The 14,037-nt window shown below is 43.8% G+C and overlaps 1 long non-coding RNA gene across 1 annotated transcript; it reads right to left on the reverse strand.

Moving 5' to 3' along the window:
- Positions 1 to 10,037: 10,037 nt before the first annotated feature.
- LOC129710515 (uncharacterized) lies at positions 10,038 to 12,432 on the reverse strand. The gene is made up of 2 exons (XR_008725689.1): positions 10,732 to 12,432; positions 10,038 to 10,542 (listed from the first exon to the last, which is right to left on the reverse strand). It is a non-coding gene; the product is annotated as an uncharacterized LOC129710515 (long non-coding RNA).
- Positions 12,433 to 14,037: the final 1,605 nt, after the last annotated feature.

Genomic DNA, 14,037 nt, shown 5'->3' on the forward strand with positions numbered 1-14,037 from the left:
CACAGTTCGCAGCAATGTATCCCTCTTGGGATTGCACCGTCCCCAACCAACAATCGGTCTGAGGTCATTTGTTCACAGCCCTCATTCATCCTGGTCTTCTCTTGTTTCCAGTCCCCACCCCCACAATCAGCGGAAAGAAGGGTCGCAATCCATTTTCTCCAGAGACAATCCGCTGAATTACTCCAACACTTATACATTCGATGGGCTGAATGGTCTAATTCGACTCCTATATCCTTTGAACGTAATATGTCTCAAACTCTTGTGCTCAGCAGTTGCCAACTAGTTAAGAGTTTAGAGGATTTCCTTGGTTTGTCTTGCGAAGATAGGAACGCTACCTGCAGCAGCTTGAGACCAATGCTTTGTGCTAGATCCTTAATGTTCAGGGTTTAGATGATCAAATGCTACTTGCGACAATCATTGCAATGATTGCGGGTTTGCTCAAGATAAAATCACTAAACTAACAAAGAAAATAATTGTTTTCGGGCAAAGAATGTGCCGTTCATATCTGTTCTGATCAGTGTGACCAGTTCCATGCTCATGCCATAGAATTATACAGCACGGGAAACAGGCCCATCGGCTCAACTTGTCCATCAATGCAAGTCCCACCTGCCCACGTTTGGCCCATAACCCGCTAAACCGTTCCTATCCACTTACCTGGCCAAATGTTGTTATAGTACCTGTCTTAAACACTTCCTCTGGCAGCTCATTACATACACCCACCGCCCTCAGCTTAATGTGTTGATTCCCTATAACCTTTGGGGCAATTAAGGAAGGTTTATAAATGGCAACATTGAGAAAGAAAACGTTAGAGAAAATTGACAATGATTTTGTTTCTGTTATTCAAATCCAACGCATAAAATAACATCAGGTGGGGCCACACAAAATTGGAGGAATGACACCTCGTATTTCGCTTGGGTAGCTTACAACCCAGCGGTAGGGATATTGCGATCTCTAATTTAAAGTAACTTCATCTTCGAGTGACCCTCGTCCTTGTCCCCTTCTTCCACCCTAGTCGTTTTCCCAGTTCCACAGTTCTCCACATGTTTCTCTTGAGATCATACCATCCCCGGCCAACAACGGACCTACCAGGCACTGCCCTGCCTCAGGTCATTGGTACTGATCCTTTTTCTCGCCTCCAGCTCTTCACCTCCCACCCCGTACTTTCAGCCTGAAGAAGGGTACCGACCCAAAACGCCTCGCATCCTTTTCCTCCAGTGATGCTCTCTGATTTATTCCAGCATTATGTATCTATCATACATGACATTTTCCCATTGATGAAAGTGCCCTTCTATACTTGGAGTTAAAAAATGTGTGATCTTTGGCCTGGTAAAGTGACTTGTGTAAGCAGTAGGGACTTCATGTAATTTGAATATGTATTAAACTCATGAATACTTAAGTCTAACTTTGTTGGGAAAGTTAGCTTTCCCCTATTATACAGTTCTTGCAAAGTCAGTGAAATGCTGCAGTGAATGCCTTGAAGAAGGGTCCCAACTCAAACCGGCGTCTGTCCATTTCCATCCGCAGATGCTGCAAGGCCCGATGAGTTCCTCCAGCACTTTGTTTTTTTTGCTCAAGATTCTAGCATCTGCACTTCCTTGTCCCTGCATTGAAAGTTTTCTTTTTTGGACGGTGAGCTGTTTGTAAAGGAATTAAATTAGAGAACAAACTGAAACCTTTTTTTTTTAAAGAGGAGGGTAGATGTTTGGAATTGCCTTGCCCTTAAGCGTAAGACTGCAGAACAAATGAAGCCTTCACAACTGAGAATTTGGAAGGTTTTGTTTAGGTAAGAGTAAGCAGGAATGCGGAGTTAAAATACAGATAAGCCAAGATCTAATTGGATGTTAAGAGCAGATACAAAAGAGTAAATGAACCTTTGAACCTATTGAACCTTTGTAGATATCCCCAAAATTATTTCAGAATAAGGGTGGCACGGTGGCGCAGCGGTATTGCTGCCTTGCAGCGCCAGTGACCAGGGTTTGTACGTTCTCCCCGTGATCTGCGTGGGTTTTCTCTGGGAACTCCAGATTCCTCTCACACTCCATTGACGTACAGGTTTGTAGGTTAATTGGACTGGTAAAAATTGTAAATTGTCCCTCGTGTGTGTAGGATAGTGTTGGTGTGCAGGGATCGCTGGTTGGCATGGACTCGGTGGGCCGAAGGGCCTGTTTCCAAGATGTATCTCTGAATTAAACTAAAGTCGCCATGTCGGCTGAATGTCAATAATTGTTAGGAGAAAGGAGAGACCAAGAGTAGAAATGCATGTTACTGAACCAGGTGGTGTAGAATAGTCCAGAGTATTTTAACAATGCCATTGATCAACATCTGCTAAAGTGAGCTTACACTATTTGAGGTTGGATCTATGTACAAACACTGATATAACCTTTGCATTAAGGTCTGATTTAAAAAAAAAAGAATGGGACTGTTTAAGTGGTGGCACAGCGGTAGAGTTGCTGCCTTGCAGCACTAGTGACCCAGGCTTGTTCTTGACTACGGATGCTGGCGATGCAGAGATTGTATATTTTCGCCGCGACTGTGTAGGTTTTTTCCAGGTGCTCTGGCTTTCCCCCACACTCCAAAGATGCACAGGTTTGTACGTTAATTGGATTTTGTTAAAATGGTAAAAAAAATGGTCCCGTTTGTAGGATAATGTTAGGGTGATTGCTGGTTGGTGAGCAATATGAATATGTCCACCATTTAAGGCTTCAAAATGTCAAATTAAGCCTAATTACTTATTTGCAACAGTAAACATTTCCTGAGAGTATGTAATGCCATTTTGTGGCAGCGATCAACTTGGGAAAACAAAAGAGGGGGGTGGAATTTCATGTTACAGGAGCAGAATTAGGCCATTCAGCCCATCAAGTCTACTCTGCCATTCAATCATGACTGATCTATCTTTCCCCTCAACCCCATTCTCCTGCCTATAAACCCTGACACCCGTACTAATCAAAAATCCCATCAATCTCCACCATAAAAATATATATTGACTTGGGCTCTGCAAGGTTGAGTGGGTCGTATTGAGAAGGTCATTTGTTGCATTATGACCCCCTGAACAACAACCTACAGCTGAAATCTCTGAATTTGTTCAAACCGACCTTTGACAATGTTGTGGGGATGGGCAGCCATGTTACTGTATCCTGTTATTCAAGGAAATTTCAGTATCAACCCCAGCCTAGGTCTGGGCCCTTGGATGTTTTTTTTTAGCAAATCTGACTTAATGTGTCTTAATTTCCGTCTGCAGTACCTCCTCTGTCTCGGGGCGGTGAAGAGGGTGCTTGTGGTGGCCTGGTTAAAGTCCTGCTCCCTGGTGCATATACGGTGAAAGCAGCTCAGTTGTGACTTAACGATACCCCTGAAGGTGTGTTTTGGGTGGTGGCTCGTGATGTGTAGAAGGGTGTGGGCATCTGTGGGTTTGAAAAAAACTTTGGTAGCTAGTTTTTGCTCCTGGTTATCCAATGGTAGTTTAAAGACGATGGTGTCGAGGAAGTCCACACTCTCCTGGCTTGTTGTGGCCTTAACCTTGATGGAAGGGTGGTGGGCATTAAGTTTGTCAATGAACTCCTCTAACTCCCCTTCTGAGTGTGTCCACACTCCCCAGATATCATCTAGGAACCTCGAGTAGCATATTGGCCCAATGTGTGGTAGCACATTGGCAAACATTCCAATCCTGATGAGGCAGTTACACAAGCGGAGTGGACTTGATCTGGATAGTGTTCCTCAAAGCAGTGCAGTTGAACTTATGGTAGCAAAGTCATCATAATATTCTATGAGCTTGCCACTAATATGGAAAAGTATATGTGATGTGTTGCCACGGTACTGTGGGAGGACACCTCGGGGGATGTTCCTTTCATCCAAAAATGCAACAAATCCTTTTGGGTCCCCTTTTCCATTCTTGTACTGAAGTTTGTTCATCTGCAGTATGACATTTCCTGCTGGACAGTCCTTCCCAAAGACTTTGCCTCTGGATTCTTTGTGCTTTTTGAGGGCTGAGCGAACTGACGTTGCGATGGAGTCAAGAGGATGCAAGTGGCAGTAGAGCTCATTCAAAGATTTACCCCACTCACTGTTCACAATCCTAATAGCAGCATGGTTAGCTGCACACCTGTCACTCACTGTATTTGAAATGTTGTCTTATCATCTTTTGCCTGGTTGCCTGGTACTTGGAAATCTGCTTGCTCATTGAAATAAGTATAAGTTTCACACCAATTGTCAACAGTATCGCAAATATGTTGCTCAGCAGTCCCACCAGCCAATTCATCGACTGCTGCAGAAAGACATTAATTTGTGGTGGTGAAGTGTACACTGTTAATATCGGTCTCTTCTTGGGTGGTTGCATCAAAACCAACAATCAAATCCTTTGTTGCTAGGATCGTCTCTGCTGTCTGTAACTCAGCAACAGCTCCCAATTCTCACGCCATAATCTTTTGCTAGAAATTGTAATTTCTTTACCTGTCTGTTACGGACTTGCAGCATGTAATATAATAATATTAACGTTCTGATCTTGAGAATATCACATTTTTTAATTTTCAAGGCAGCCTGGGTGTTTATTACTATTTTCGTCACAACAGTTAGTTAAGTAGTTAGCTACTTAATTAGGTAATTAACTAATTATAGACTTTAATTTCAGGTCATCAAAGTAAGATGTATCATATTTGTTTCAGAATGCTTCAATCTATAATAACTGAAAATTTCATTCAGGTCTCTTAATTTTTATGAAAGTTATGGACTTTTATGTCAATTGACTGTCCTCGATCACAGCTTTTCTTCTTCTTCTTGCGTATGGCGTGCACAGCCTAAAGTTGTAGGTCAACTTGTTCTATTTGATCTATTTGTTTGTGCCTGTCGGATTGATTGCATTAGTCAATCACAGCTTTTGTGTTAAGTCAATGGAAAAGCAATAGGGAACAAGATGCTAATTTCCGAGTATGAAAATGACCATAACTTTTTTAATACTGAAGATATGAAAGTGAATTAGGTATCAAATTAAAGTTATTTTTATGCTTTATCTGATGGGATACAGGCTTGATTTTTAACATCTCAACATTTTGTAACATCCTACATTGGGCGCTTAGGACATTTGAGGAAGATCATCTCTTCCCACTCTGCCATGTATACGTTGGCATACGCGGGGGCGAACTTCTTCCCCATTGCCGTCCCTTTGACTTGTAAGTAGAACTCTCCGTTAAATTCAAAATCATTCTTCGCCAATCCCAGATAAAGTAATTTGACTAGGGCCGTGTCTGGTCTTTCTGGGTCAGGGTTTTTCTGCAGGATGTTTTTAACTGCCTGTATCCCCCTGTTTGTCTCTATGTTTGTGTTCAGGCTTTCCACGTCCATGGTAAAGAGTATTGCGTTGGGCGGTATGTTCAGGGAGTTAAATATTCTGGTGAAGTGGTTGGTGTCTTGGATGTAACTGGGGTGTTGCTGTGCCAGTGGGTTAAGGTAATGGTCAACAGACAATAGGTGCAGGAGTAGGCCATTCGACCCTTCGAGCCAGCACCGCCATTCAATGTGATCATGGCTGATCATCCCCGATCACTACCCCGTTCCTGCCTTCTCCCCATATCCCCTGACTCCGCTATCTTTAAGAGCCCTATCTAGCTCTCTCTTGAAAGTATCCAGAGAACCGGCCTCCACCTCCCTCTGAGGCAGAGAATTCCACAAACTCACAACTCTCTATGTCAATGTATTCCGACACCCCATAGGATTCGCTACTACAGTCTGACACAATGGGCCTACCTGGAGGTATTTCTCCAGGCACTGTTAACTGTCTGGGTTTTTGTGCATCTTTGGAAGCATGTGCAATTTCTTCGCCCTGGGTTGTGTTCCTTTTAGGTATTCTACTTGTTTCTCTCGAGTACATCCTGACACCCACTCTCTTCCAAGATTATAATTATCGTTGAAATCATTAGCGACGTAGTGGTGCTGGTTTCCACTGGGCATGGTGATGGACGCACCACACATCTCTGTCCTCCATGCAGCTGGCAAGCTCCCCTTTTGTCTCTACACATGCGTCTTCCATAAACGTCTTCAGCATCGTCTTGGTCGGCCGTCCCGGGTCACATCTTCCATGGGTGGGTTCCCACAGCACAACCTTGTTTGTTGGCATCACTGGGTGGCTGTGGCAGTGACCAGCGAGCCTCATCCTTCTCCACCTGATCTTCTCCATCAGAGGTGGAATCTCCCCATAGAGCTGGGCGTTGGTGATGTGGTTCCCTCCAACTGACATTGTGAACTTTTCTGAGCATTCGGGTGTTGGTACCATCGAGGGACTTGGACAGTGCTCGAGTGAGAGTCCATGCCTTACACCCTACAATAATATGGTCTCTACAGTTGCATGGAAGAATCTCAGTTTGAGACCCTTAGACATCCAAGATGTCCAGATTTTCCCCCGTGTTATTGAGGGCTTTCCATGTGAGCGCTTTCATGTCATTGTCCTTGATGTCATTCTCCGAGCTCTGCATCCTCACTCCCAGGTACTTGAAGTCCTCCATTTACTTGAGAGATGCACCGCCACTGGTCTTGAGAGGCTCATGGTCACCAACGTTGAACGCCATGTACTCCGTCTTCTTGGTATTGAGGTGGAGGCCCACTTTCTCACACTCCGTCTCCACCCTGCCGAGCAGCTCCTGTGACTCCCTAATCTGGTCTGACAGCAGGATAACGTCATCAGCAAAGTCGAGGGCTGACAAGTTGACTGGCCCAATTCTTCTCGAACGCCTTGGGGTGATTGTGAAGCCGAGGTCCTCGTGTTCCTTCAGCGCCTGCCTCATGGAATAATCAAGGACAATGACGAAGAGAAAGGTGTCTCCCTGTAAGATCCCCGCGAGGATCTCAAACACTCTGCTCTCGCCATCCAGGGTGACAACCTTGACTGTGGTGCCCAAGTGTATATCCTCAATGGCTCGCAGGAGACGAGCAGGGATACCGTATGCCTTCAAAATCCTCATCATTTTGCATCGATGAATCGAGTCATACGCCTTCTTGAAGTCTATGAAGGTTAGGACGGCCGGCAGGTTGTTATTCTTCACCTCCTCAATGATTCTTCGCAGGGCAAGGATCTGTGTGACCGTGGTCCTCTTCTCTCTGAAGCCGTTCTGATTGTTACAATCTTCCAAGATGTCCCCTATTTCCGTTTGTGTTTCTTTATATATGGGCTCATGTAACTTAGTGTAGTGTTCTATCTTGTTCAGTTGTCTATGTGCCTCGAACAGGTAAATAGACAACAGGTTTCTGTCCATGATGACTATACTGCTCCCCTTGCCTGTTGGTTCGATCACTAACTCGTTGTTATCTCTCAGTTCTGTCATGGCATCCATCTCTTTTCTGGTGAAGTTAGGCTTATCCTTTGTTGTAGCCAATCCCTAATGGCCCATGCTGTTCCTGTTATGAATTCTGTGATCTCTCTAGGGACTTTGTCCTCCCCTGGGGTCCATCCTGTGCGTGGGGTGAAGGGTATTCTTTCTTCAGACTCTGCGTCCATGAAGTGATGTATTAACATGATAGCTCGATAGAATCTACCCTGCACTTGTCCCTTGTGGGATTTGGGAGTTGGGATGAAGGTGAGGCCTCTGTTCAGTACCCTCTCTTGGATTTCGGTACGGGCAAATGTCTGGGAAAGATTAATAATTGTTTTACCAAAGTTTATCCTTCAGCAATATTGCCTGTCACATAGTATATTCATTCAAACTTTGATTTGAAAGACCCCTGGACATTTCCCCTAAAAAGTAAACTACCCTCTCTTTTTTCTTCACATGAACCTGGAGTGCTGCAAGGCATTATGGAAAATAGATTGTTTATCGTGTTCATAAGTTGTCGGAGCAGAATTTGGCCCATCTACTCTGCCATTCAATCATGGCTGATCTATCTCCCTTCTCAACCTCATTTTTCTGCCTTCTCCCCATAACCCTTGACAGTGATACTGATCAAGAACCTATCAATCTCCACCCTAAAAATATCCATTGACTTGGCTTCCACTGCCATCCGTGGCAATGAATTCCACAGATTCGCCACTCACTGACAAAAGAAAATCCTCTTCGTCTCCTTTCTAAAGGTACATCCTTATATTCTGGGATTATGGCCTCTGGTCCTAGTCTCTTCCACTGGTGAAAACGTCCTCTCCACATCCACTCTTTCCAGGCCTTTCACTATTCAGTAAGTTTCAATGAAGTCCTGCCTTATCCTTCTAAACTCTTTATTGCTACCAGGAATGTACTCACAAGAGTACAACTCAGCTTTTCAATTGAAGTACATTAGATCCTGTTGTCTAGCGGCAGAAGTTGTAATGTGTATGTTTAATACAAATTCAGTTTATTTACTAATTTTTACCGTGCTAGATTTTGTGTGTGCCTCTTTACCACAACTCCCTTTTGTGCCGACATCTAGTTTGCTGATAATTGGTAGATTAGCAAAATCCATTCTCTTTGCTCCTTGAGGTATCCTATAGTTAGTTCATGAGCAATGCAGGACTTAGTTCAACCAGAAATTGAACCAAAGCAGAATAAAATCCACCATTATGCATAAAAAATAGGCAGCACAGTGGCGCAGCTGGTAGAGCTGCTGCCTTGCAGCGATCGATCCTGACATCGGCTACTGTCTGTGTGGAGTTTGCATGTTCTCCCTGTGACCGCATGGGTTTCCTGTGGGCGCTCTGATTTCCTCCCACATCCCAAAGATGTGCAGGGTTTGTAGGTTAATTGACCTCTGTAAATTGACCCTAATGTGCAGGGAGTGGATGGGAGAGTGGGATAACACAGAACTAGTGTGAATGGGTGATCGACGGTCGGTTTGGACTCAGTAGACCGAAGGGCCTGTTTCCATGCTGTATATTTCAATCATGTTGGAAACTTCAATTCTTAGCAGTTGTGGGGAAAAGTGATTTCAGTGCTTTTTCAATTTCAAATCTCCGCTGAATTTTGCTTACTGGCTCTTGATACTTACCTCCCGTGACGTGATATTTAATACAATCGCCCTTTTTTTGATACGTTGGCACACCGCTCCCTTCCCACTGTACAACATCTTGGACACTAAAGACTCATTTGAAAGACTCTGCAGTCCATAACATTTACCACTGGTTGGCAGCAGATGATGTTAAAATTAACTTAGGAACATTTGCTACGTCTTAAAATAAGACTAATTTACACACAGTGCTCCACCGGAGTGTATGGAGGGCAGTTTTAAATTTGCACTGTATATATATGATTTTATTTTGTCTACTATTTTTTGCAGTGATCATAAGGTCATAAGTGATAGGAATATAATTAGGCCATTCGGCCCATCAAGTCTCTGCCATTCAATCATGGCTGAACTAACTTTCCCTCCTAACCCCAGGGGCTACAGAGGGATATGAGCATCATAGCACAGACCTTTCATGGCAACCTCTTCTTCTTCTCCTTTCGTGTGGCGTGCACAGCCTAAAGTTGTAGGACAACTTGTTCTCTTTGATCTTCTGTTTGTGCACGTCGAGTTGATTGCATTAGTCGAAACAGGGCGGACCACGTGAAGGTTGCAATCTTCCACACCCACATGGGAACCAAAATGGTTACAATTATTAAAAAAAGAATGATCAATGTCCAGAATTCATTTTCACGAGAGTTAATTTTACTATGGAGTTATCCTCCCGGGTCAGATCAGTCCTCTGTCTGGGGCGGCGACAACTCTCGTTGGGTTTGTTGGGGGGAGTGAGTGTGGTTTGGTGAGTGGTGTTCCCTTCCCCCATGATATCTGGAGTGAGCTATCTGTGATTGTCACTGCAGCGCTGATCAGATGTACACCTTCACTCATGGGCTACAGTCAATTCTTCTTCAGTCAGCGATGACGTTTTTTTAACACGTATTTTTTAAACGATTATCATGTTTTAAACATACTAGGTTTCCTCTTTGCTGTCGAGCCTCATTGTGTGGAGTGCAGACACCGACTGCCGTACCCTTGTCTGCCTGTATTAAATTCTTAAACTACCTTTTGTGTCTCCTGCTCTTGCCTAGTATTTGCATATAGTACAAAACTGTGTCATGATAAAAAAAAATGATTTTCAGTTATAATCTTGAGTTCCAATAATTTTTTTTTTTTTTTTTTTTTTTTTGCTTTTATATCTTGTGCTGTATATTCAGTGTAACTTAGCAGGAAGAAAATGTTACCTGACCATAGATTTGTAGATAACCTGTTCAGTATGTATTAATGAAACTTTGAATAAATTTTTTTTGTTACTGGATGTGACCTTTATTTCTATTGAAGGGACTCGGCTCCCCTCGGTTTTCAAGTTGGGAGATGGGCTCCTGGCATGGGGATCTCCTAAAGCAAAGCACCCTCCCATCTATTGACTCCATCTACACGTCAAGCTGCCTCGGCAAGGCCAGCAGCATAATCAAGGACCAGTCTCACCCCGGTCACTCCCTCTTCTCCCCTCTCCCATCGGGCAAGAGGTAAAGAAGTGTGAAAACGCACACCTCCAGATTCAGGGATAATTTCCTCCCAGTTGTTATCAACTGAACCATCCTAACGCCAACTAGGGAGCAGCCCTGAGCTACTATCCATCTCACTGGAGACCTTCAAACTATCTTGTTTAAGAAGAGGAGAACTTCTTCAAGGTAGGCATATCTTGAAGAGATAACGCAGTGGAGTATACACAGTGTTTAAGAAGAACTGAAGAAGGGTTTCGGCCCGAAACGTTGCCTATTTCCTTCGCTCCATAGATGCTGCTGCACCCGCTGAGTTTCTCCAGCTTTTTTGTGTAACCTTCAAACTATCTTTAATGGGACTTTACTGGGCTTTATCTTGCACTAAATGTTCTTCCCTGTATCCTGTATCTCCATTGTGCACGGCAGGATTGTAATCAAGTATCTTCTTTTCACTGACTGAATAGCGAGCAACAAAAAGCTTTTCACTGTACTGTGAGCAGTTTTGGGACCCATATTTGATGTGCTGGCATTGGAGAGGGTCCAGACGAGGTGTACGAGAATGATCCCAGGGATGATTGGGTTAATGCATGATGAGCGTGTGATGGCACCGGGGCCTGTACTCGCTGGAGTTTAGAAGGATGAGGGTGGACCTCATTGAATCTTAACGAATATGCTAATATACCAACATTTAAAATGTGGATTAGTAATATGCTGGACACAGCACATTTGGAAGAAATGAGACTCCTCCTAATAGACAAACAAGACAAAACAACTTAAGGAGTTGGTCCCCATTTATTGATTTCTTGGATTCATGTGGTGACATAGTATCATGAAAACTAAAAGTTTCAGGTATGGGTGAAAGATGATTTAGAATATTAAAAAGTCATCTCATTGTGGCGATTGAATAATCTCCCTCCTGCTTTCCTTCTTCACTTATTCCTTCTCTTTCACTCACGCTCACTAGTCTATTCTTCAATTTTCACAACCTCTTTTCCTTCTCTCTTTTCTCACTTCTCTCTTAAAATTAAAAAAAGGGAGGTTGTACAGAGAATGTAATATGTTAACATAATTTCTGTACTAATGCATTGTACTCACTTCTAATTAATATATTTTTTTTTTTTTAAACTTACAGAATAGTAAAAGGTCTGGATAGAGAGGACGTTTCCACTAGTGGGAGAGTCCAGGACCAGTGGGCACAGCCTCATAATTTGTTAGGAAGGAGATAAGGAGGGATTTCTTTAGTCAAGAGGGAGGTGAATCTAATTAATTGCCACCGATGGCTGTGGAGGCCATCATTGGCCATATTTTACAGCTAGATTGACAGATTCTTGATTAGTAAAGATATCAAGGGTCATGGGGCGATGGCAGGAGAATGGGGTTAAGAGGGAAAGATAGATCATCCATGATTGAATGGCGGAGTAGTCTTGATGGACCGAATGGCCTAATTCTGCCCCTATGACTAATGAACTACCTCGTTGAATGTGATACTATACTAAAGATGAAAGAAAGAGTGTTAAAGAAATAGATTGGTGTTTAACATTGGTTTCGGTTTATTATTGTGACATGTACCAAGGTACAGTGAAATGTCTTGGCCACATTGAAGCTATGGCGAAGAAAGCACACGAACGCCTCTACTTCCTTAGAAGGCTTAGGATGTTCAGCATATCCCCGACAATCCCCACTAACTTCGACAGATGCGCCGTACCGCCTGGTTTTGGAACAGCTCCATCCAAACCCCCAAAAAATTGCAGAGTTGTGGACACAGCCCAGAACATCACGCAAACCAACGCCTTTCCGTTGACTCCATTTACACCTCACGCTGCCTCGGCAAGGCCACCAACATAATGAGGGCCCAATCTCACCCCGGTTATTCCCTCTTCTCCCCTCTCACATCGGGCAAGAGGTACAGAGGTTTGAAAAAGCATACCTCCAGATTCAGGGACAGTTTCTTCCCAACTATAATCAGGCAACTGAATGGTTCTCTCATCAGCGAGTGTGAAGTCTTGACCTCCCATCTACCTCATTGCAGAGCTTTGAACTCATTAGTGATAGGAGCAGAATTAGGCCATTGGACTAATCAAGTCTACTCCGCCATTCATTCTCTTTCAACCTCATTCTCCAGCCTTCTCTCCATAACCAAAGTGAAGCTTTTCACTGAACCTCTACACAATAATAAAATAGAGAAAGAACTCGTTGTGATCACCTGTACAGTGAATTATCTATTGACGTTGCTCATGAACAATTGAAGGTGAGCCAAGACTCCGTAACTACCATCAATCTGCCTTTGGCCTAGTGAAGGAGACCTTCATCAGAGGAATTGGTGCTATATAACAAGTCCAAACCAGTGAAGGACGAGATCCTCAAATTAATTTTGGTTCAAATAACATTGAGTCATAAAGTGTGGAAACAGGCCCTTCGGCCGAACTTCCCCATGCCGACCAACATTCCCCATCTGTGCTCGTCCTATTTGCCTGCGTTTGGTCGATATTGCTCTAAACCTATCCTATCCTTGTACCAGTCTAATTGTCTCTTAAACGTTGAGCTAGTACCTGCCTCAATACCTCCTCTGGCAGCTCGTTCCGTACACCCACCACACATTATGTGAAAGAGTTACCCATCAGGTTCCTATTAAATCTTTCCCCCCCCTCATCTTAAAAGTTACTAGCATCCGCGGCGACCATCACTAACACTATCCCACACACTACGGACATTTTAAAACTTGTTTAAACCCGTAGCCAATTAACCTACAAACCTGTACGTCTTTGGATTTGGGAAGAAACCTTAGCACCCGGTGAAAACCCACGCGGTCACAGGGATAGGCGGAGGGATATGGAGTTGTGCAGGCAGATAAGAGTTAGTCTTGGAGTCATGTTCGGCACGGACATTGTGGGCCGAAGGGCTTTAGAGTTTAAAGATACAACGTGGAAACAGGCCCTTCAGCCCACTGAGTCCGTGCCGACCAGCGGTCACCCCGCATGCTAACCCACACACGGAGGACAAGTTGACAATATTTACAGCTTATCAAAGCCAATTGACCTATAAACCTGGATATCTTTGGAGTGGGAGAGGAAACCCATGAGGTCACAGGGAGAACATGCAAACTCCATACAGACAGCACCGGTAGTCAGGATTGAACTTGGGTCTGTATCGCTGTGAGACAGCAACTCTACTGCTGTGTCACTGTGCCTCCCAGTTTCTGCCCTCCCTCTGTCTCCCTGGTAATACAATTACAATCTTGTCAATTTTAATTGACTGTGAATGTGATGGTGGCTCCAGGTGCCCTGTTAATATTCCATTGGCTATTTATAACTTTATGAACTGACAAAATGCAAAATGGAGCATCTGGCTAGAATTTATTGCTGTCTTTTAAATTCTATTTTCGATTCTTTACCTAATTAAGACTTTCAGTCTAGAAGATTCCTGACAGATCAGTTTAGTTTAGAGATACAGCGTGGATACAGGCCCTTCGGCCCACCGAGTCCGTGCCGACCAGCAGTCCCCGCACATTAACACAAGCCTACACACACTGGGGACAATTTACACACACCAAGTATACAAACCTACAATTAACCTACAAACCTGTATGCATTTGGAGTGTGGAAGGAATCCAAAGATCTCGGAGAAAACTCACCCGGTCACGGGG

The sequence above is a fragment of the Leucoraja erinacea genome, chromosome 28, assembly GCF_028641065.1.
Source record: "Leucoraja erinacea ecotype New England chromosome 28, Leri_hhj_1, whole genome shotgun sequence".
In the NCBI taxonomy this organism is placed as follows: Eukaryota; Metazoa; Chordata; class Chondrichthyes; order Rajiformes; family Rajidae; genus Leucoraja; species Leucoraja erinaceus.